The following is a 25,162-nucleotide window of genomic DNA, read 5'->3' on the forward strand; positions in this document are numbered from 1 at the left end:
GTATTAGAAAAAAGAGAAAATCCCTGAAAAAGGAATATTTTGTATTTTAACTTGCATGTATTCTATTGAAATTTATCCATATACTTCTGGGCATAAGCATAAATTTTGTTTTCCTTACTTTATGATGCATTCACTGGGAAAATTGTGAAATGTAATCTTTAGTCTGGTATAAAAAAATATATTTGAAAAAAGATGCAGTGCTCTCTGTTTTTGGAGTTGGGTTCAAGCATTTAGATCTAATTTCTTGCTGATTCTGAAGTTTATCATCCTAAAAAGATCATTTTACTTCTCTTGAGTATTGCTTCAAACTTAGGCAGGCATTCCCAGATGATATAATATCTGCAGTGGTTGTGGTTAATTGCTATCTAATCATTGTACAATTTCCTATTTTCTTTTAAAAAAAATGACAATCTGCCAAACACACAGCATCTAGAATTTTGTTGTTGAAATCTATACCAAGTGAAAGAGCTTTTATTAAAGCTTTCCCTCTGAGACACTTAGGCCCAGATGGAAAGGTTACAGAAGTAGATACTCAAGATAAAAGTACCTTTTGTTTAAGAGACTTGGACTATCTGCTTGTATTTTGCTCAATCTTTGCAAACCTGTGTTTGTCATATTTAGTTCCTTTTCATGGTTTGAAATGCTTACAAGTATACCTAGAGTTTAGTATATACTCAGACACCATCTTGCTGATACAACTTCCCCGCATGGAGAATTGAAGATCCTGCTTCTAAAATAGTCATGATAAAATGTAAGGTAGAAACTTGAAGGGACTATGGAGCATGTGCAGAAATTCTATAACTAGAGCCAGCTGGTGAACCTTACACCAAGTGGAGATTCTTTGACTGATGAATTTCAAAGCCTCAAACAGCTTCCACCATGTGACTAGCATCCTTCTTTGAGCTGTTCTGCTCCTACAAGTGTTAATTCCTTTGCCGATTGCATCTGGTTAAAGTGGTGCTGTCAGGGGAGAGATTTTGAAAACTTCTCCCCTCTAAAGCCTTGTGACCTGAGAAATGAGCCTCAGTCCTTGGTTTCTACTTTTTTTTGTTTGGTTTTGGGGTTTTTTTTTTTCCTATTCAATGTGAAGGGAATGGATTGTCCAAAGACTTCTGAGTTTCCAGCTTTTTAAAGGACTCTTCAGTAAACTGAAGTTACAAAGTACAAAGTCCAAAAAAAATTGCTTTTGCGTTCCAGCTTCAGCAATCCAGGCTGGATTTTGTAGGCATGTCAACATTGTTATCTGAAGAAAAAAGAGAGATTTTCTAGACCCAGAGACCTTCTAGACCCAGACCTGTGGATAGGAAGATCTGTCTGCTTATTTGTTCTTCACCTGATCATGAACTTAGTGAGACAAGTGCAATATAGAAACTGGGTTGAACATTCTCCCTCCCATACCTTAGAAACTATGATGGTATAAGAAAAATTATGCCCCCAGTTATTAAGTTTGTTCATTACTAGAATTACTTTGAACTAATAATCCCTTGATAAAAGCTACTCAATATGAAATGGTGTTGGCCACTGGCTCCTATTAATGGGGTCCCTCGCCAGTGGACATTCAAGCTGAAGATAGCAGATAAAAGAAACACTTTTAACCCCTAAAGTACCCTAGAATCCTGAAAGGTAGATATAGCAAGGCTGAGTCATAGTATACTAATTATAAAAGATTCTTGTGACAGCTTCAATCTTCTCTGTTGAATGTATAGTGATATTTTTCATACTTGTCTCATGAATTTCTCCCTATTAATCTAAAAATTGCAAAAATGGTCTCAATTTTTTCCTGATTCTTTGTCTTCAATTATTTAAATATATCTATTTATGAATCAGCTAAAAATAAGACTTGTATATACTCTTTGGTTTCATTTGGATAACGGAAATAGGTGTTGAAAGGAAAATTCTCTGTTCAGGCTTTCACTCTGATTAAGGAAGCAAAACTAAGGACAAAGAGAATTAAAAGAGTTTGCTGAAGTACATCAAGGTAGCAAGAACAAAGAATTTTCAACATAGGTATTTTGTTACATATACTTTATAGTTCTACAAGGGCATCCAGAGACCATCTAACCTCTTAACCTAAGGAATTAAACAGAAAGTATTCAGCAAACAACCTTTTGTATCCACTCTGCCCCAACTTTCCACTTCTCTCATCTCCTTCAAACCCATTCTACCTACCACTGTCATATTAATCTTTAAGCATAATGTTGTCATGTTATTCCTTTGGTCAAAACCCTTCAGTAGTTTGTTCCTAACTAGTGAAAAAAAGATTCTCTAGCCTGGAATTCAACTCCATTAATAATATGGCTCTGAATCAAGGCTCCCTTAGCTCTTCCAACTTAGCAGTAGCATAATCAATAACTAATACAGTTGACCAATTTGAAGAGATATAAGGTAATGGAAGAACATTCCTTCTACAAAATTGCAATATTGCACAGTGGATCCTGGAATGGGGAAGTGATTTTCTATTTTCAATATGGTATGAATGAATGAATGAAAAAGCACTAATTGTTTAGAAAAAATGCTAATTATTGAAGATACAAATAGAAAAGAAAGGCAGTCCCCTCTCTCAAGGAATATACTGTCTTATTGGGAGGGACCACATGCATAGGTTTAAACCCTTAGTAGTCTTAAGGACATAGCAGCAAAGCATCCATTTAATATCATTTATTTTTCTAAAAATCATATCTATTTTGCCTCTTTAGAGTCCCAAAGAATTTGCCACTGACAACTTCCATTGCTTAACCATCAATCATTGGCTGCTGAGGAGATGGAGGCTATAGCACTGACTATATGTTTTGGGTTACAAGCATGACAAGTGGTCTGGAGGGTATTAATCTTCCTGGGGTTCTTAAGCTTACCTTACATTGTGTTCAAGGTCAATTTCTTAATTTAAAATAATCCTTTCATTAGCAGCACTTGGAAGGTAAGATGTTGTTTGGAAGAAGATTTAAAGGGAAATAAGAAGGACCCTTTATTTGAGTATTAGCAAAAAGGAATATGCCATCAACACCATCATTCTTTTCCTTCTCCTCCTCCTCCTCATCATATCAGAATTTATTTGGCATTCTTATTTATGTTAACTCATTTGGTCCTCTCAACAAGCAGATGCTCTTATGAAATAATATCTAAAAATATCCTGGAATGACCAATGATGTAGAAAACTGAAAAGAATAAGAAATAAGTTCATCTATCCAGTCACTTGAGGAAAAAATATAGTACAAAGCTGATAGATGGGGTTAGCAGGCAAACCGGCCCAAATAAAGAAGATGGCAGATGCTGAAAAAGAATTTGTTTCTATGAGATCAGTTGAAACCAAGGAAATTTAGACTGAAATGGGATAAATGACTTGCTCATAGTCACAAGCAAGTAAATATGTGAAACAATATTTGAATTCAGGTCTCACTAACTGTAAATAACCCAAGGTATCTCCCAATGGCCCATGTTCTTCATTGTCTCCAATAGATACTTCCCACTTGAAAACATTAACAAATAAGCTATGTTTTTGTGGTATTCAATGTCCAGGGTCTTTTTTTGCCTAAAGTCTAGGTTTCAGAAGTATAGCTTCCTCAACTAAATGATTCATGGTGCTAATCCACTTGATTAAATTAAGGAAGGAGATGGAAATCCTTCCCCTATACTGCCCAAGGGTGGTCCTCCCTGTCTTAGCAAGAAAGATAATCAATAGACATTTATAATGTATCTACCATGTCCCAAGAATTGTACTAAGTGTTAGAACTTCAAAAAAAAAAGAACTAGCAATCCTTTTATTCTCAAAAAACATATCCTACTAGAGAAATAATATATGTGTATATATAGAGAAAAAATAATTATAAAATATCTACCAGGTAGTTTAGGGAGGAATAGCACTTGAGAGATTAAGGAACAGCTCCATTTAGCAGGTGATGCTTATGGGCAATTGTGAACAACATAATAGATACTCTAGGGTAAGAGTGAGAAAAAAGTGTCTCCCAAGGGGAGAGATGGTAGGGACAATAACATGGAGAGAAAAGATGGAGTGTCCTGTGTGAAGAACCCCAAGAAATATAATTTATCTGTGCTTGGTGTATGGGAAGGGGAATAATGTAAAATGTGTTTGGAAAGGTAGGATTGTGAAGGACTCTAAGTACCACACATCAGAGTTTATTTTATCCTAGACAGTTTTATCCTATCCAAACTATCCTAGTTTTGTTTTGCCTAGCAGCACTAGGAAACCATCAATGCATACTAAGCAGAGAATAATCTGTTCTCACCTACATTTGAGGAAAATCACTTTTGAAGATGCATTAAAGTAAAAAGATACTTGGGACAGGGAGATAAATTATAGCCATTATAGTAGTCCAGGCTAGGGGTGCTGAGACCCTGAGCAAAGCTTTTGACTATGCAATCTGAGCACATGCAAGAATCTGAGAACTATTGTAGAGGTAGAATTGTCAAAATTTGACAATTGCCTAAATATATGGATTCATTTGAGATGTTAAAAAATATCGCTAAGGTCACAAAGGTAAGACACTGAAAGGAAATGTTATTTCTGACAGAAATAGAAAAGTTCTAAGAGAGGTAGTTTTTTGAGAAAAGATGATGAGTTCTGCTTTGGTTCTCATAATTTATGAATATCTATAGGGCACTGGATTTGGAATGTCTAAAAGGCAGTTAACAGTACAGGACTGGAGCTCCAAAGATAGATGGAAGTATATCTCAATAGAGAGATAAGAACTAAGTTGATAAAGATATTAAGTGAGAGGATACATAGAGAGAAGATATGGGGCTAAGCCTTGGGGCAAATCCATAATTACAGGGGTAGAGATGCGGATGATAAAATAGAAATGGTGACCGAAGAGGAAGGCAGGGAGGAGAAGAAAGATAAAATTATATTATAAAAATTCTGAACAGAGAAAGTGTCCAGGAATGGAGACTTGGTCAATATAACAGTAATGTCAAATTCTCTTGACGTCAATAAGGATTAACTTCAAGAGAGGTCACTGGGCTGGACAATTAATAAATGGCCATTGTAGAAAAGTTAACTGGAGGGAAAAATTGGAAACGAAATTGCAAGGACTGGAAAGAGTGAGAATGGAATTAAATCAGTGTAGATTTGAGGGGAAAGGGGTAAGGAGATAAGATGAAGGAATGTGGGGAGCTTGGCTATACAAGGAAAGAAGAGGTTGCTTGAATGGATGGGATATGTAGTGCAGCCTTTTTTTCTTTTTAAGATAAGAGAGAAAAGGCCATGTATATAAACTTCACAAAAGGATTCAGCACTTAAAAAGGGATTAAAGATAGTTTGCTTCTATAATTTTTACTTCTCCACAGTTTGCAGCACTGTCACAGATGCTGCCATGTTCATAAGCCTCTTCTATATTCCCACTTTTGCTCTTCTAATTAAAGCAACCCTTTATTCCCAGAAAAGGTAGATCATTCAGTCACCATATGGCCCTATTTAGCATACCTCTGACTTTTTGGACCAAAGTGCTCCTCCTTGGCCATCTCTTTCATTTGGGGGTTGTCTCCTTTTGAGGATGTAAGTAAATGAACACCAATTCTCTTAGCCCTTTGATTAATTAACCATTGTTCACAGTTTTAAAAACATACCCCTGCTTTATAGCTTTAGAGACCATGCCTTTCTGGTTTAGGTATAATAAAATAAGAGACAGGATTAAAAAGAATAAATTAGGCTTATATCTTATTAATTACAGTTAACAGAAAGGACTATCTTGACCTCACTGGCCTCATGGTTGGAATAGATCATATGATCTTTTTGAAAATTTACCACTACTTGATCCTTTGATCTGATCAGATATTAATCATTCTTCCCCTTTGTTATCCCCTCATATTCACTTCTCCCTGTTGTAGTGAATTTAAGAAGTAGCTCCTTGTTGACAAAGACATGGCAAGTATGCTCTGCTGGCACTTGGAGAGTTGCGCCATTTCCCTTCTTCCCAGTTCCTGAGGTGATTGACTTAAGCTGACTCTTATTCATTCATGACTAGACATACATTCACCACAAAGAGCATGGCTATAAATATTTTTGTACAAGTATTTTTCCTTATTATCTCTTTGGGATGTGGCTGTGTCAAAGGGCTGGCTTTCTTTTAAAGCCCTTTGGGCATAATTCCAAATTGCCTTCCAGAATGGTTGGATCAATTCACAATTCCACCATCAGTGTACTAGTGGCCCAACTTTGCCAAATCCCTTCCAACATTTATGATTTTACTTTGCTTTCATATTGGCCAGTCCACAAGGTGTGAGGTGGTATTTCAGAGTATTTATTTGCACTTCTATAAACAAGAAGAATTTAGAATACTTTTTCATGTGCTTATTGATAGTTTTGATTTCTTCATGTGAAGACTGACTATTTATATCCCTTGACCATTTGTCAATTGAGGAATGACTTGATTTTTTGTAAATTTGACTTAGTCCCTTATGTATTTGGAAAATTAACCCTTTGTCAGAGAGTTTTGTTATAAATTTTTTCCCAGTTTATTGCTTTCCTTCTAATTTTGGTTGCATTGGTTTTGTTTGTATAAAACCTTTTTAATTTGATATATTTTAAAATATTCATTTTACATTTTATAATGATCTATATCTCTTGCTTGTTCTTAAATTATGACAGGTACACAAGTCTATTTTCACCTCATCTATTTATGATTTCACTCTTTATATTTAAGTCATTTACCCATTTTGAATTTATTTGGTATAGAGTGTGAGATGTGGATTTAAACTGATTTTTGCCATACTGTTTTCCAATTTCCCAGCAGTTTTTATGAAAGAGTGAGTTCTTGTCCCAAAAGCTGGGATCTTTGGGTTTATCAAACACTAGCATGCTGAGGTCACATACCTCTAGTATCTTCTACTGATCCCCTTATATCCCTTAGCCAGTACCATATTGTTTTGATGACCACTGCTTTATAGTATAGTATAGGCCACTCTCCTTCACTTTTTAAAAATTATTTCCCTTCATATTCTTGATCTTTTGCTCTTCCAGACAAACTTTGTTATATATTTTTTTCTAATTCTTTAACAAAGGTTTTTGGTAGTTTTATAGATATTGCACTGAATAAGTTGATTAATTTGGGTAGAATTCTCATTTTTATTATATTAGCTCATCCTACCCATGAGCAATTACTGTTTTTCCAAATATTTAGATCCAGTTTTAATTGTGTGTAAAGCAGTTTGTAGTTGTGTTCATATAATTCCTGTGTTTCACTTGGCAGATAGATTCCTAAATATTTTATATTGGCTAGGGTGATTGTAAATGGAGTTTCTCTTTCTAACTCCTGCTGCTGAGTTTTGTTGGAAACTTATAGTAATGTTGATGATGCATGTGGGTTTATTTTGTACCCTATAACTTTGTTAAAGTTGTTAATTATTTCCACTAGCCTTTTAGTTGATTTTCTAGGATTCTTTAAGCATACCATCATATCATCAACAAAGAGTGATAGTTCAGTTTCCTCATTGCCTACCTTAATCCCTTCAATTTCTTTTTTTTACTCTCATTGCTACTGCTAGTGTTTCTAGTACAATGTTAAATAATACACACGATAATGGGCATCCTTGCTTCACTCCTGATCTTATTGGGAAGGCTTCTAGTTTATCTCCATTGCAGATGATAATCACTGATGGTTTTATATATGTACTGTTTATTATTTTGAAGAAGGGCCCTTCTATTTCTATACTTTCTAGTATTTTCAATAGGAAAATATAATCATTTTTGACTGAAGTAGTATGCAGCAATTCCATAAACCCACTTTAATGTGTGATAAAGTGTATTCTTAGGCATACTTCAATCTTTTTTTCTTGGTTTACCACCAGTTCACTTGCTCAAAGGAGTTTAGGGGAGTTTGGAGGCTTTTAATTAAGGAATAAAGATAAATGTTCCCCCCAAAAAAATGAAAAATAGAGATTAGAAGGGTTTGCATATAGTCTCTTTGATTAGATTCTAAGCATTTTAAGCAAAGAGACGGACTTTTGTCTCCTTTTGCATCCTCCAGCTATTAGTACAGTGGTTGACACATAATAAGCCCTTTAAAAATGTTTATTGATTGACTGGCTTTTCTGCTTATTGTTAGCTCTCTTTCCAATGCATAGTCAATACTAACAAGGAGTGGAAGAAGTCTGTATTTGTTGTATAATGTAATGTACTATTTTGTGTAACTTTTACAACTCAAGTATTTTATATAAATTAATTATTTCCAGTTATTCCACATACCATTAAATGACAATAAATGAATCAGTAGTTTGGGTTTTTCTGAATTTAACTTTTATACACTTGCTTAATTAAAGCAAAAAATGAAGTGGGATTTACTGAAATTGCTGATTGTGTTCTTTCACTTTGAAATGGAAAAAGCATCCAGTTCTCTGTGTTTCCTCTTTTGAAACATAAATCATTTCAGTCTTACTTGAATAGTAAGATTCATGAAAGAATTGACCCAGGACCATTCACTTTTAAGAACCTTGGAAAATAACCAATGAATATGATCTCAAAGTCATGTAAAGAGTCAATTAAACCTCCTCTGAGTTACTTGTTTATGTCCTTAGTAAGGATCCAGGATGCATAATATTACTTATTCTAAATTAATTGCAGTTTTATTATTTTCCCCGATCCAAAATATTTAACTATTCTTTTTTCTTATGAACTATTTATTATGCTAGAGTACTCAAAAGATGTCATGAAAGATTACAAATGAAAACCAAATTCATACAGTCCTACATGAAATATTTTAAGGAGAGTCAGAAAGATATACAAATTATAATTCATAAAAAATGCACATAATGGACCATAAAGTCTATTATTTAACTTAAAAATAAGAAATATTCACCACAAAATCATTTATGTGCCCATTAAAATTAGTATTGAAATTGAATACTTCTGACCAATACTCTATAATTTTATCTCACCATTAAAAAAGGAAAGTAATAACTCATACATTTCTGTTCCTTTGACCTAAAATACAACCTTTATTATGGTACCAGATGACTTTGTTACACATACATATGGTCATGTCATTCATCCAAAGTTATTCAGTTTGGTTAGGAAAAAAATATCTTCTATGACTTTTTTGTCATAATCTATCATTTCATGATTGGATTCATTTGCCTAACATTTAGGAATTTCCACCATTTGGCCAACTCTTATGTTTCCAGCATATGTTATGAGACTTCCCTCCATGTTCACCATCTCCATTCAAACTCAATTACTCTCTGTTCTTTAAATGATCATCCATTTTCTTGCTTCTGTCACATTGTAGGTATGGTTTTCTTTTCCTAAGATACAAACTCTCCCCTTATTGTTCTGTTGAATTCCTAACTATGTAGCAGGCTTCCATGAAGTATTTCCTTCAATAATAATCTTTCCCTTGGACTTTCAGTATTCCTTGTATTGCTCATCTATTGTAAGGGTTAAGTTGGAGTTTTGACTAAATAAGAGAGTTATAAATTCAATGTTGGAGTCTCCAAATTCAAAATATTATCCCTAAGCCAGAAAAAAAAAACTGTTAGCAGATTTTATTTATGACAAGGAAGAAAAAGAGTTGAAGTATGAAATGTAGAAGGAAAAAAGGCAAGGGTTGCCCAGCCTACCCTAAGCCCTGATCCGATGAAATTTAGCTCACTCCCCAACAAAGTTCCAATCTCCACTTGGAAGTCTGAGTCACTCACCAACAAGCCAATACAATATCCAAGGAAAAGAGTCTCTCCACAGACTCACACTAAAGGGAGTGTCCCACCAAAGCACCAAGGAGCAGAGAGGGTCTTCTTGTAGAGCCAACAAGGAAGGAATCTCTCCAAACCAGAAGTGCCCATGGCATCTTCAGCTAGGGTTCTACCAATGTAGCCTCCTCCAAAGCCAAAGCAGGAATCTCCACAACCAATCTTTCCAAAAGCCAGGAAGGGAAAGAACAGAACAAGTCTCTCCAGATGCCTGGAAGGGAATGAATGCTAGACCATGTTGGTCTGTTTTTATAGGGCTTTATTCCATGTCACTTCCTTTCACTTCCTTTAACTCCTCCTTCTTCACAGAAACCAATGGCAGTCTTTCAATTTGCCTACCACTGCCCAATGTGGGGGAGTCATAGTGGCCTTGGAGTTGTCACTTACTAAATGATTTGTGTACTCTCATACTTAATGGTAAGTAGAGGTACTTTAAGTTCTTCATTTGATAAGCTAAAAACAGACAAGGGGAGAATTAAACCTATTTTCACACTATAAAGTATATCACATATTGTTGCATATTATAATTATTTCTCTATAAGTTGAGCACCTTAGTTAAATGGCAAATTCCATATGTTCATACATTATGCCTTAATTAAACTTTATAACTTTCCCAGAGCTGAGTACAATATTTTGTAGATAAGTACTAATGCCAGCATCTATTGAAGGAAGGCTAACATAGACACACAAGAATATATAAATTCTAAGGATTATAATTTTTTTTTATTTTTTTAATATTTTTCCCTGTTCACATGATTCATTTTCTTTCCCTTTCCTCTTCCCTCCCCACTCCTAGAGGCTTTAAATACTTCCATTGGGTTGTACAAATGTTATCACTTTATACCTATTTCTACATTATTCATTTTCACCATAGAGCTTAAATCCCATACCATATATGCATATAAATAAGTCATAAGTATTTCTTTTGTGTTTCTATTCCCATAGTTCTTTCTCTCAATGTGGATAGCTTTCTTTCTCATTAGTCCTTCAAGAATGTCCTGAATTACTGTATTTCTACTAGTAGTAATGTCCATTATATTATATAGCTCTACAATGTTTCACTTTCAATGTACAATTTTCTCTTGGTTCTTCTCATTTTACTTTGTACAAAGGATTAAAATTTTTGAAAATTATACTTAACAAAGCATCTATGCTAAATAAAGCTTCACATTATTGTGCTGATTCAAAAAAGTATTTTAGAACTTTTCAGTATAAAATTCTATTATTGTTAGTATCTCTTTTTTTATAGAACTGTGAAAAATCTGGTTATTCTAGTCATCTGTGGATTGTTGTATAAATTCAGGTTGAATTTTACTTTATTTAATTTTAAGTTCTATATTTCTATCTATTTATCTGTATTTATATCTATTAATTTCTTTATACCAAATCAAATCACCACCTTAGGTTTTTAGTCTAATGATTAGAGTTGCCTGTGGATATCAAAAAGTTAATCACTTGGCTAGAATCAACAACCAATATACCTCAGAAATTATATGGGACTGGGGTAGGGGGGAGGTACCTAGGTAACTCAGTAAATTGAGAGATCTCCATAGAAATAGGAGATTCTGGATTCAAATTTACTTTCAGCTATAGCCTAGCTGTGTCACCATGGGCAAGTCACTAAATACCCATGACTTAGCCCTTACCACTCTTCTATCTTGAAACCATTACACAGTACTGATTCTGAGAAAGAAGATAAGGTTTTAAAAAATGAAAAAATAAAGGCATGAGCCTTTATTCTGAAAACAAGTCTATAATCAGTATACCAGAATTCCTCTCACACTTACAAAGCAGGAATATATATATATATAAAGATCCATCATCTATGGGAATTACTTTCAGGAGAAATCCCACTCCATAGATGAAAATTCATAGAGACATATTCATCTTATTATGTATGTATGTATATACATATATATGTATATATATATATATATATTGCTTTATAAACCCTTCCCACTCTTCTATAAACATTTTCCAAATTAATTAACCTACAGTCACTGAGCCAATCAGCATCTAGGATACAGAACATAACACTGTGGTTGGTTGCTTTTCATTCCATCAGCCAATAGTGTGCCAGGATAAGTGTAAATCCACAATTCAGAATTAGAATGTTTTTTAAAACCCATGATACAATGAAGATGTGAACCATAACATAGGAAGGCACAACTGTATGTGTGTGTATATACACACACATGCATATACATAAACACATACATATGTATATACATAAAAATATACATTAGTGTATACATATATGTACAAAGATTTACATGTATTATAAGTTGCATGTATAATGAAATGCAGAAGTTCATCCAATCTGAAATAAAAGAACCGAAGCAGAGTTCCAAGCCAATAGCTACTTAATTAAAGTGACCCGATACCTCACATCTTCATCATGATCTGAAACCCCAGTACAGATTTTATAACTCTCAGGGCCCAGAAAGTCCAGAGATGGCACCACAAAATACCAATTCTCATTAGTGTTCCCATGGTCACATTAGTGGTCTTAAGGAAATGGGCAGAAGTTAAATAGTCATCCAGTGATCAGAATCCCACTCAATGTTGGGCAATCAAAAGAAATGGAAAAAGGTTATGAAGTTGTTTTTTTTTTAATACCTTGTGGACTTTCTATGGGTGGTCACAAGAAGTGAAAGGAAAGGGTCATCTCTGGGCAGGATGTACATGTATTGCTGACTAAGGGGTCATAAGATGGGCATTGGAATGCTTACCTCCTCAAGCTGGATGAATTGAAAATATCAGAAGACATAGATCTGGATGATCCCCTTCTTCACATTGGCCTTATTCATCAGGCCACAATGGTGGAGGTCCTCTAACTTGATTTTTGTAGTTAAACATGTACTCTCATGACTCGTAGTACGCAGTATTCTTGTGGCCTAAAAAGTCTGATATAAGAAAGAATCCATTTAATCATTTATGAGTTTAAAATGGATCAATATTTATATGATCAAACTTGATTATTCCATGTGAATATGGGGATAATAAAGAATTATATATAATCATACTAACCTGAGTAATATTGATTGGAAATAAGCTATGGATGGATCATAAAAAATTATGGATATGTCATCAATCAATAAACCAAACAATTATTTTTCAAAATATTAAATTGTAATCCTTAAAAATAAGTAGAATTAATAATTATTATAATTAATAAGATTAATACTCATGTATCTAGGTGAGATTAGAAAATACTTTATTGAGTAGGTGGCATTTATAGATATATAAGTACTTAGGACTCTATGTAGTTATGCATATGTGAATATAGATTGATAGAGATATAAATTTATAATAAGTTCAGGCACTTAGCATTATATTTTACTTTTTTTCCCAATAAAATCTTACAAGTAAAGGAATAGGCTTCTTGCTGTATACAAACACACATAGAGTTCTATATCTATATTATCACAATTGAAATTAAGATAAACTGAGGCATAAAGTTATGCACAGGTTCAATTTATTGATAAAGATGACAATTAAAAAGATAAAAATAAAAAAAAAAATAGACGTGGTCTTAGACTCCACAGGAAGCCAAAACAGGCCAAATCAATTGTTACAGACAAAAGCAGGAGCATGTAAAAACCAAAAGATATAATCATAGATGGGGAAAACAATATGATTGTTTACAAAATTTGAAGCATCATAGCATAGGAGATATTCTGATTGGCTGGAAATGGGAATGCAAGCTAGTAACAACTTGTCCTTCCACCTAGAAAATTCTAATTGATTTAATACACCTGGTAGAATAACTAATAGTATAAACATAACAGATTTCTTCTAATTGTACAAGGGCAGACAATGGTACAAATATAAGAAGCTTTCCTTTAATTAAAGTGATTAATATGGAAACTGAAGGTTTAATCTTAATTCAAAGAAGAAAACTGAACTTCTGAACTCATGAAGTTCTGTACTTAACTCAGAGACAAAGAAACAACCTTACAAAAGATTGATAGTGATATAGAATAGAATCAATTTCAAAATAGGATCAAAATGATTTTGTCAGTATCTACAGCTATCTATCTATATCACCAACAGCTGTATTTTATTGATATATATATAGAGAGAAATAATTTGTCCAGCATAAGAGATAGATTTCTCCTTTTTTATCAACAGAATTTTCCCACATTTATTAGCTTCAAATGCAATATTTTGTTAGTTTTTGATACATCAGAAAAATCATCAGTTTGGTTGTAAGTAAATATCATACAGCTTGACTCAAGTATGATTATACTATAACCATGATATACTATATACTCTACCTGTTATTACTTATTCAAATGCCAAGTAGCTTTGAAAAAAATTTTTCTTTTAATTTTTACTAAGGTCATGAGTCATAAGGTCAATTGATTTAATTTTAACATTTTTATAATCCTATCCATACCCATCTTTTATGATAGAACATGTTTATTTTACTATTGTTGCCAAATAGATTTTAGATATTGCTTAATTAAAATAATGTAAATCCTGCCTTCATAATGAAACAGAGATTCAAACCTCTTCACCTTTGTGGAAAGCAAACAAAGAAAATATTTCTGACAAAATATTTACAAATGATTATTTTTAAGTGGAGGAAATATGATGGAAGAGAATACAAAATACTGAGTAACAAGTATTAAAATTTGTGGCATATTTTTAGAATGCATTTTACCACATTTCTCTTCTTTTTAGCAACAAAAATTCATAATTTCTTTATTTATTATTTTCTTCATCCTATACTACAAATAGTATATTTTACTATGAGTTTTGCGATATCTATACTTTTGGAACATTTCAGGAATATTATTTATAATGTCAATTTTTTTTCCTTATTTGATGCCATTTTGTAATAATACTAACTTCAGCGTTGAATTATTCAATGCAATATATTTCAAACTGTCTATCAATATTTGTGCTTAAATTCTAGTAAAAACCACTATCTCAAATTCATCTAACTAGAAACCGCAAAAGGCTGATTTACAATATTTATTGGCATTTAAGTACTTCAAGCGATCAAATACTTTTTGAGTGAGAAGAAATTATAGTCCTTTTTTACTACAGATATTAGTACTATATTTTTAAACCTTCACCTTCCATCTTAGAATCAATACTAAGTAAGATTGGTTCCAAGGTAGAAGAGTGGTAAAAGTTAGGTAAATGGGGTAAAATAACTTGCCCCAATGTACACAGGTAAAAAGTATCTGAGTTCAGATTTGAACCCAGGACCTCTAGGCTTGGCTCTCTATCCAGTGAGCCACTCAGCTGCCCAGCTAGTAGTACTATTGACTGCAAATTATATTCTAATTCTTAAAAAGATGTTAGCAAATGTTGTTGAATGTTTTTGGAAAGAAAGTGAGGATGGGAAACCAAAGTAAATGGTCTACATTACCTCTCCCCAGTATAAAGGGAAGAGTCACAGGGTAGAGTTTGCTTTGAATGGATTATAGACATTAGCACTATATTTTGATAAAGTGATGGAATATTTCTTCCAATTATGCAGGTTGCAACCTATTTACAACCTTTTGTATGCTCTATTATTCCTATCCTAGTCCTATAAATTCTTTGCAATTCTCTATCTAGTATGGCAAACACTTCCTAGATTTCTCAACATTGTATGGATGTCAGTGGAGCTTGTTTTTATTCTCATCATGACTAGCACTCATTTTCCCAAAAGCACAAATATCTCATTTGGCTCTATGTTGGTATTACAACCTAATAATGCCCTAAAAAGCTGCTCTCCATTGATTATTATTTAAATACAGTATTATTTCAAAACACTGGCAGATATGACCAGAATATTATTAAAACCATGGATTCTGGCTATATAGGAAATTAGCACAAATATACAACAAAAGTCATTGGACAAGTAGTAGGCCATTAAATAAGGAATTTCACACCAAAAATATAAACTGAAAAAATTACATGAAAAATAGGATTGAAATTATTAATAAGATAAAAACATTTTCCCCTAACATCACATTTTATTCATACCATCAAATTGGCAAACATGACAAAATAATAATATATTTTGGAATGATTATTGGAAGATAGGCACAAGAATTACTTAGGGGAACTGTCAATTGTTCCAAGTATTTTGGAAAGAATTTTGCAATTATTCTAAAAAAAAATCTAACTGAAATGCCTATACTATTTGAAAGAAATATCTAACTGATAGGCACATACTTGAAGAAAATTTATAATAGTGAATCAAGTTAATATGATAATAAACAAATATTTATTGACTTCTACCATCTGCCAGGTACTACAGCACTTTTAATTTTAATTTTATTCTTTATTTTTCACATATAAAAACAATTCTAATAAGTTATCTGACATTTTATAATCCGTGCTTTTGCCATCCCTCCTACCCCTCTATCCTCACCAAGACAACAGATAATATGATATGTGTTGTACATGTGTTAACATGCAATACATATTTCCATGTTCATTATATTATGAAAGACGACACACACACATCACTTAAAATAGAGAAAAATCATGGAGAAATTTAAATGAAGATTCAATCTGCATTCATACTCCATCAATTCCTTCTATGGAAACAGATAGCCTTTTTCATCATGAGTCCCTACTGGTTGTCCTGAATCCTTTCATTGCTGATTATTATTCATTCATTCACAGATGAACATGATACCCAATTGTGTTAATGTGTATAATGTTTTCCTGGTTCTGTTCACTTCATTTTGCATCACTTCACGTGTCTTTCCAGGTTATTAGTGATCATTTTGTCATTACTTATGGCATATTAGTATTCCATTACAATTATATATCACATGTTCAGTCATTCCCTAATTAATGGACAATGCTTCAGTTTTTTATTCTTTGCTGCTATAATTATTTTTACACAAGTGGGTCTTTTTCTCATATATTTGATCTCTTAGTGATATAGACCTAGTGGTGGTCAACGGGTATGCAAAGTTTTATGGCCCTTTGGACATGGTTCCAAATGGCTCTCCAGAATGTTTGTAAGAGTCCATGGCTCCACAAATAGTCTATATTAGTATCCACGTTTTATCACATTCTCTCTAACATTTATCATGTTCCCTTTTTTGACATATTAGACAGCCTTTGAGGTATAAGGTTATACCTCTGAGATATTCTAATTTGCATTTCTTTAATAGTGATTTGGAGTATTTTTTCCTATGACAACATAGTTTTAATTTCATCATACATCTAAGAATTGCCTATTCATATTCTTTGACAATTTGTCAATTAGGAATGTATGCTTATAAATCTAACTCTGTTCTCTATATATTTGAGAAATGAGACCTTTATAAGAGACATTTTCTATAGATTTTTTTTTCAGTTTTGTTGGGAAAACAGACCTCCACCCCCTTATATTTGATTGGATTTCAGTTAATGATAGGTTCAAGATAATACTGTGATTTTAAAGTAATTAGTATAAATTTCATTATAATCTTAATATAATCAGTAGAATACATGATTTTTAGAAGAATTTCTAACTAAAGCATAAAAACTACTGCTAAAGGAATTTCTAACCCCTCCCTAAGTTTGTACTTCCCTTTATCATAAGATGCTGACTATCCAGATCTCTTGTCCCAATATGGTGCAAACATCATGCACTCTTCTCTGTTAGAAATAACCATTCTTCCCCCCAGATCAGATGAGTCTGAGGTCATCACTAACTGCCCAAATAAGGTTGTTTGACCTTGTGGTTTGACCATTAGACTAATATGGGCTTTCTGAAATGAACTGACCAATTAGCTTTGTAATTGGTTAATTGTTTCGAAATAAGGTCTATATGATGTTATGCCTTCTGATATGTCATCAACCTTGTATGGAAATATTCATTTTGTTACTGCCCCAGTAACAAAACCAGGTCTTGGCCTCTGGGCATTGTCTCTTGCTGAGGTCCAATAATGTAATACATGTAAGAGTACACTTTTATGGGAGGACTTGGCCCTCTTCCAATAAATTCTAACTTTCTACCTTGACTTGGAAAAATTTGACTTTTTGGCTTTATTTACCTAAATTGTCTATATTAAGTCGGTGGGTTTCTATTACTCAACAGTTTGTTGTTTTCCTTCTAATCTTATCTACAACAATTTTGTTTCTACAAAAAAAGTTTTAAATTTCATGTAGTCTATTATCTATTCTGCATCTTGCAATGTTTGCTGTGTCTTGTATGGACATTAATTCTTCCATTATCCATAGCTCTGACAGGGAAATTACATCATGTTTCTCTAATTTGCTTATAGTATCATCAGTTCAATTTCCCATTCACCACCAAAAAAAAAAATCCCCTGCTATATGTCAGCTCCAGAATGGGAGAGAGAAGAGGAGTAGGAAAGATCATGAATCATGTATCTGTGGAAAAATATTCTAAATAAATTGTTTTTTTTTAAAAAACTGCTATAAATATTTTTATACAAATATATCCTTTGCCTTTTCTTTGATCTTTTTGAGATACAGATTTAGTTCTGGAATTTCTGGGTCAAAGGGTATGCATAATTTTATAACCCTATGGATGTAGTTCCAATTTGTTCTTTAGATTGATTGGAGTACTTCACATCTACTCCAACAATACAGTAGGGTCTCACTTCTTCCACATCCCCTCCAGCATTTATCATTTTCCTTCTCTGTCATGTGAATCAATCTGATAAGTATGCAGTGATAACTCAGAGTTGTTTTATTGCATTTCTCTAGTCAATAATGATTTAGAACTTTTATATGAGTATTAATACCTTTGATTTCTTCCTGGAACTGTCTTTTCATATCCTTTTACCATTTTTCAATTGGGGAATGGCTTTTTTTCTTGTAAATTTACTAAGATCTCTATATATATTTGAGAAATGAGGCCTTTATCAGAGGAATTTCATTCTCCTCCCCAAGTTTCTAATTTTCCTGATAATTTTGGTTACATTAGTCTTATGTGCTAAACCTTTTTATATTTAATATTTCTGTAATCAAAATTATCCATTTGACTTCTTGTGATTCTTTATGCCTCTTTAATCATAAACTATACTCTTATCCAGAGATCTGACTGGTACATTTTTCCATGGTCCCCTATTATGATGTCTTCCTTTGTGTGTGAATCATTTATCCATTTTGACATTCTCCTAGTTTAAGGAGTGAGATGTTTGTCTAGGCCTATTTATTGCCAACTGTTTTCTAGTTTTCCTAATTGTCCCAATTATTGTCAAAAATTGAGCTCTTACCTAAAAGTCTTGACGTTTTGGAATTATTAAAGACAAGATTACTGTGGTCATTTGCTCTGGTTTATTGTGTATCTAATCTATTCCACTAATCCCCTACACTATTTCTTAACCAGTAACAGATTTTTTTTTAAATAACTACCATGGTGTAATATAGCATTAAATCTGGAATTGCTAGGCATCTTTCCCTCACATTTTTTTCATTGATTCCCTTGACATTCTTGACATTTTGTTCTTCCACGTGAATTTTCCTATGACTTTTTTCTAACCCAATAAAATATTTTTGGGTAATTGTATTGATTTGGAAATGGATGAGTGAATTAAATTAGGGAGAATTATCATTTTTATTATATTGCCTCAATTTACTCATAAGCAATTAACATTTTCTGTTATTTAGTTCTGTATTTTTCTGAAGAATGTTTTGTAAATGAATTTATGTGATCCCTCAATTTTCTCTGGCAAGTCAATACCTCAACATTTTATACTATATCCAGTTATTTCCAATAAATTATCTTTTTAATAACTTCCTATTAGATTTTGTTAATAGATTATGGAAATACTACTTTATGTTGGTTTGTTTTATAACCATCAATTTCACTGAAATTGTTCATTATTTCAGCTAGAGTGTACAGGATTTTCAGGGAAGACTAGCATCTCTTGTATGACCTTACTGAGCAATTTTAAGGGCTATTTACCCACCTTGGGTGTCCATTCAGCACTCAACTCTCACCTGCAGTTTCAAGAAGCTACAGCATGCACAGTAGCCATATTATGGCAAACCACCTTAGCAGATGAGATGAACTAGGTTTAGGGGAACTAATGGGCCATAAACCCATTTGTAAATGAAGGAGATGTGAAGACTTCCTCTAGTAGAAGAAGCAGATGAGAACAACTTATTCCAACAGCCCTGCAAGCAGCTGAGGCAAGCACCATTGAGTACTTGGAGCTTGGTCAGACATTGAAGTTACCAAGGTTATCCACTGCATCAAGGACCATCACAAGTCATGCTGACTTTTGTCTTGTCACTGGTCTTAGATGACTCTGGAAGAGAGAATGAGGCTGAAAACTTTGTACAACTCTGACCCACTTAAATCCAATCAATGAACAAGTCAAGATGAACCCATTTTGTCATTGGTCCTCTGAAAAAAAAAGGAAAAAGAAAAAATTCATTCACTTTTTACATTGCCTTTTGGATACAAGGAATTGGGGAAGTTTTTCTAGATAATTTCTTAAAATATCATGTCTAGGCCCATTTTTTTTATCATGCCTTTTAGTGAATATAATAATTCTTAAATTTTCTTTCCTTAATATATTTTCTAGGTGAGTTTTTTTAATGAGTTATTTCACATTTTCTCCTATATTTTTCATTCCTTTATTTTTTGTTGTTTCTTGATGTATTATGTAGACATAAGCTTCCTTAACTTTTAAGGAAATATTTCCTTCAGTGATTTTTTTTTATCTTTTTCTATTTGCTCAGTTCTGATTTTCAAAGAGTTATTATAGTTGGAGGTTTTCATTTTTTCCATTTGGTCAATTCTGTTTTTTAATTTATTTTTTCTTTAGCATTTTTTGTGCTTTATTTTCCAAACTATAAATTGTCTTTTCATAATTTTCTTCCCCCCCTGTCATTTCTTTACCTAATTTTTTCTCTATTTTGAAAAAAATAGCTCTACAAAGAATTCTTATTGAGCTTGTGTCCAACTTAAAATTTTTCATTGAGGCTTTAATTATAGTTGTTTTGACTTCATTATCTTCTGAGTTTGTGTCTAAATGTCTCCTGCCATCATACTAGATTTTAAAGAGAAGTACTTTTTTGTTGCTTACTCATTTTCTCAAACTATTTCCTGTCTTTGAATTTCTGTAAAAAATAAGCTCTGCTTCTGGTTTGAGGGTGGGAAAGGCACTATCTCAAACTTCAGGCTTTTTCACAGTTATTTTTAAAACTAGATCTGGGAGTTTGGATATTTTTGATGCTTCTAAGGTAGTATGATATGTATAGAAGTAGGTGACTGATTTTTACCAAGAAAGGTCTCTCTGATTTCTTAGGAATTAAATTGATTATTATTAATTGAATTAAATTGATAATGATCTTCAGAGTTCCTCTCCCCTTGGGGCAAGAAACCATAGTACTCCTCAGGGTTTCTTGGCCTTTATGACTGAAAGTGATTTTACTTCTATAGGCCTCCAGTCCCTCTTGATTGAAAATGCTCCCCTCTGCTCTTGAATTTTGCCAAAGAAATAATACAAGAAATGGAGTTGCTAGACAACCTCCAGTTCTGCATCCATTGACAGCATTGTGATCCTTTATAATCACATTATGTTCAGCAGTTAATAAAGATTTAGTCAATAACTACTACATGCCAAGTGCTGTACTAAGCACAGGAGATATTATTAATCAAAACAAAGATTCTCTGCCCTCAATGAGCTTATAAACAAAAGGAGGAAAGAACAGTAAGGGGGCATCTTATCTCTAAAAATGAAACAAAGCAGAACAGTAGATGCAAAGTGGAATGAGCTGAAAGTCCAATTTTTGCCCTCTATAAAGGAAGGTATTGGGAAAAGTTTGGTGTTCTGTCTTCCCGATTTCCAATCAGAGAGGTGAGGAAATTGAGGAAGGTGGTGCGACCCAAGACTTGAGTTATAAACACAATGATGAGTTTAAAAGTGATGAAGTTATCATAGGAGAAGTATATTATTCCATAAATTTGAAACTAGTCAGAGCAGCAGATGCAAAGTGGAGTTACTTAAAATGAAAAATACACAATATGTTAAAGAGATTCAGTTTCATGTTTAATCCCCTCCTTCTGTTCTACAATATATATGGAAATGCTCATTTTATTTGGTGTTTCAGATCAGAATAAAAATGAAAAGAGAAGAGAAAGGCAAAGAGACAAGAGACAGAAAGGAGAGAGAAAAAAGTATAAATAATTTCTTTCAAGTAAGGGATTTGAAACTAGGTCTTCCTTGCCTCCAACTCAGTTTTATATCCACCTACCTTCTTTCACTTTTTTTTTTTATTAAATCCCTTGATATTCTTGATCTTTTCTTCTTTTGTATGGATTTTTCTATTATTTTTTCTAGCCTTATAAAATAATTGTTGACCAATTTCTTTTTCCTGTGTCAGTCAAGGTATATGGTTAGATTACTTATACAATTACTTGAAGCTCTAAATCAATGATTCTATAATTTACATATGTGAATAAAATTGAAGTGAATTTTTAATTTTATATGTGCAGATATGTAATGATTTGAAATGTTAATTATTAGTTTTATTACTTATCAATATTGCCACTAAAAATACCTAAATATCATGACTTGTATAGCTAGATTTTGAGAAGTACAGCAAATAGAAATAATTTTTAAGCATAAAAAATAAACTAGAATTGTTCTAAAAAAGTTATTTTGAATAAAATTAATCAACAAATATTTATTAAGTGGCACACTATGTATCAGGAACTTTGCTTAGCAATGAGAACTGAAGTACAATGAATAGAGCATAGCCCAATGGCAGTTAATTTACATTTTAATTTCCTAACTTACCAAATCAATAAAGAACAAAAAAAACCTGATTATTCTCTTTTTACCTGCATAAAAGAAATAGTTCTCAAAACCTGGGGTCTATTTTCATTGTAACATTTCAATAAAGGTAGTTTATAAAATCAGTCATAAATGCAGTCATTCTGAAGCAACCTCATGTTTTAACTTTACCTGACTTTGCCTACTTGCAGGCAGCCTGCAAGGGAGGGCTATACAGCATGAGCACTAATCTCATCTCCTTACTCATAATCCCATCTCCTCATAATAAATACCTGGCAGCTAGCCTACTTAGCATGCTCACTTATGCAATGTTTTTAGAAGAAATGTGTGCATATCTGGTATGTTGGCTGTTGTCTTACCTACTCAAGGATGACCAAAATGAAACCACAGATGTTGTCTTTTGACTAGCACACAAATGCAGTTGCAGAAAGTCTTTGGCCTCATTTTCTCTTCCACAATTGTCAAAATGCAATGGTAGCCCAAAGTCAAGATGACTGGTCTTGGCTTGGGATGAAGTAGATGTCCTTGACTTCTGTGATGTTTAATCAAGCTCTAAGCACTCTAGAGTGCCTTGCCTTCTCTGCCTTCACCTGTCAGAACAAATTATTTTCATCCATTCCTCTGCCAAGAGAAGTCTTCACATACTTGGGGTAGATACTTTCCTCTCTCACTGCCAATTTTGATCTTTGTTCTTGGACTGGTTTAGCCCACCTCCTAATATGGTTTTACTGGAGAGTGGCTACTGCATTCTCCAACTTCTTGGAGTCACAGGTGATATTTAGGTAGCAGGTGGCATCACAAGAGGAAAATAGCCCTAAAAAAGTTTTGGCAAGCCCTCACACCAGAGGTATTAGTGTATTCTGAATAGCCAGTACACACATCTAAATAATTAAAGAGAGAAGACAGCACTAAACACATCTCTTTGAAATATGAGTGAATCAAGATTCTTCTTCCCCTATATGGTAGTGATTTATTGCTGTATATAAAAAGTAGGAATAGATTCAAATAGAATGCTGACCAACCCAATGCTTGTTGCCTTGGAATGTTGAATGAAATCATTTAAACTTTTTCTTCCTGAGTTTGGCTTATTAACCATAACAAAGATTTCTTTTAATACTGATTTTTTGTTGTTATTTTTCATTTATAGTAAGAATAAATATTTTACAGTTTAAAACCAAAACATGATTGTTATAGCACTTATATAATAGCAGGAATGCATTTTCTTTGACAATTTCATTTACATTCGACATTTCTAAAATTTGTTATTCTCAAGACTGTACTCCAGATTTTCATTACCAAATGTCAGAAACTTTTTCATGATGAAAGCTAACTCTACTCCTGAATTTCTCACACTGGAAGTACCCATAGCCTCTTTCAACCCTTCCTCTGATTTACTGGATCTTCCCAGAATCTCCTCCTTAAGCTAATCATAGAGATCAGATGTGACTTCATTGCTCTTTTAGGCTATGCTTCCATTCCTCCAAATTTTCTCTATGTCCATTTGGGTTTTCCAAATCTTTTCCAACATTTAATACCTCTTCTATTAATTTACATTTGAAAAAAATAATAATTACCAGTAATTTTTGTTTCCTCTTCAATTATTTTTCTTTGAAACACTAGTGGAAAGATAAAAAAAATATATAGTGACTCAAAATATGAAATGTGCACATTAAATAATTAATTAAAACAATTAATTTAAAGCAATGAAATTTTATGTGTATTTTATTTATTTAAAACACCATTTTGGGCTAGCTAGATTGATTGCTTGGCCCAGAGACAGGAAGTACTGGGTTCAAATTTGAATTCTGGTATTTCCTTGTGTTGTAACTCTGGGCAAGCCATTTGACCTACATTGCCTAGCCCTTGTCACTCTTCTGCCTTAGAACCAATACTCAGTGTTCATTCTAAGATGGAAGGTAAGGGTTTAAAAAATAAAAACAAATAAAAGAAAATATTGATTTCAAGTTTCCTTCTATATATTTTAGGGAGAAAAACACTAAGAACTTTCTCACCAAAAGTACACAGATATATAAAGATAATAAAGAAGGATTTTAATAGTTCTTGCTACAAAAGAAATTGCAAAAAAAAAAAAGAATGTTATTTGCCTTAGTAAGCAAGATGACATTAAATACAATTCAGTCAGTATGAATTATGCACCTACTATGTACAAGACTCTATGCTAGTCACAGAGAATAGAATGACGGGGAAAAAAAGTAACATAGCCCCTGACCTCAAGGGTCTATTTTTTTAAATTTAGTTTTGAAGGAGGAGAAGGCTCTATAATATTGTGCTGTTCTCAAATGTTTGTAATCCATAGAATTTTCAGGGCATTTCAACTTAAAACAGTATAAAAGCTATTATAAGTGATCATTTAAAATATTAAGTTTAAATTTTAAATGGCCATATCCAAATGTTGGGAAAAAACACATTATTAAGAATTTTATATCCCCTAGTCGACAAAATGGTCAAGGGATATGAATAGGCAGTTTTCATCTGATGAAATCAAAACTATCAATATTCACATGAAAAAATGTTCTAAATCCCTCCTGATTAGAGAAATGCAAATGAAAACAACTCTGAGGTACCACCTCACACCTAGAAGACTGTTCAATATGGCAGCAAAGGAAATTGATAAATGTTGGAGGGGATGTGGCAAAATTGGGACTGCTGGTGGAGTTGTGAATTAGTTCAACCATTCTGGAGGGCATTTTTTGAACTATGCACAAAGAGCTTTA

At 33.0% G+C, this 25,162-nt stretch overlaps 1 long non-coding RNA gene across 1 annotated transcript in view; it reads left to right on the forward strand.

The window, feature by feature from the left end:
* Window positions 1-25,162, forward strand: part of LOC103102415 (uncharacterized) — a 149,293-nt gene that overhangs the window by 22,667 nt on the left and 101,464 nt on the right. Inside the window, exon 2 of the long non-coding RNA XR_464176.3 lies at window positions 10,009-10,116. This is a non-coding gene — a long non-coding RNA (uncharacterized LOC103102415). The remainder of the gene's footprint in view (window positions 1-10,008; window positions 10,117-25,162) is intronic.

This window comes from Monodelphis domestica, chromosome 3, assembly GCF_027887165.1.
Source record: "Monodelphis domestica isolate mMonDom1 chromosome 3, mMonDom1.pri, whole genome shotgun sequence".
In the NCBI taxonomy this organism is placed as follows: domain Eukaryota; kingdom Metazoa; phylum Chordata; class Mammalia; order Didelphimorphia; family Didelphidae; genus Monodelphis; species Monodelphis domestica.